Source organism: Mytilinidion resinicola, assembly GCF_010093595.1.
Source record: "Mytilinidion resinicola strain CBS 304.34 unplaced genomic scaffold BDZ99scaffold_33, whole genome shotgun sequence".
NCBI classification, from domain to species: Eukaryota; Fungi; Ascomycota; class Dothideomycetes; order Mytilinidiales; family Mytilinidiaceae; genus Mytilinidion; species Mytilinidion resinicola.
Genome location: NW_022985469.1, coordinates 9,149 through 9,717, shown reverse-complemented (window position 1 = coordinate 9,717; position 569 = coordinate 9,149).

The following is a 569-nucleotide window of genomic DNA, read 5'->3' as shown; positions in this document are numbered from 1 at the left end:
ACCTATTTACTATTATAAGTATAGAGACTATAGTCTGCGTATATAGTATTAATAATAGCCTGCGCGCCTAGTATTAACCCTATTTTACTATTATATTATATAGAAACTTGTTACGATAGCGCTATACGCAAGAGGTCGAGGGCTTAAAGAGGAGCGTTGATTAGGTGCTATATACAATGCTACGTGGAGAATTAAGACGTTGTGTAAGGAACAGGAAGACGGGAGACGGGCCACCGGATATAAGGGCGTGGCCGAGCGCGTGGCGTACGGCCTCTATGCCGTTTCGGCGCGTAGCACGCGTGTACGCGAGGTCCTTACCAGATCAGGTGATAGGAAAAGGGGGCAGCCGGTAGGTGGATGGAGCGGGACAGGATAGGAAGCGGAAGCGAGACGGGAGCGGAGCAGGGCAGGCAGGGCAGGAGGCCGGCCAACGGTAGTAGGCCGGTGCAGATTGCTGGAGTTGTAGCAATCTGCGGCAGAATTTCGGTAGGTAGGGTGTCGCGGTCGATACCGTGACAAAACTATAGTCTGCGTATAATAGTATTAATAACAGCCTGCGTACCTAGTAT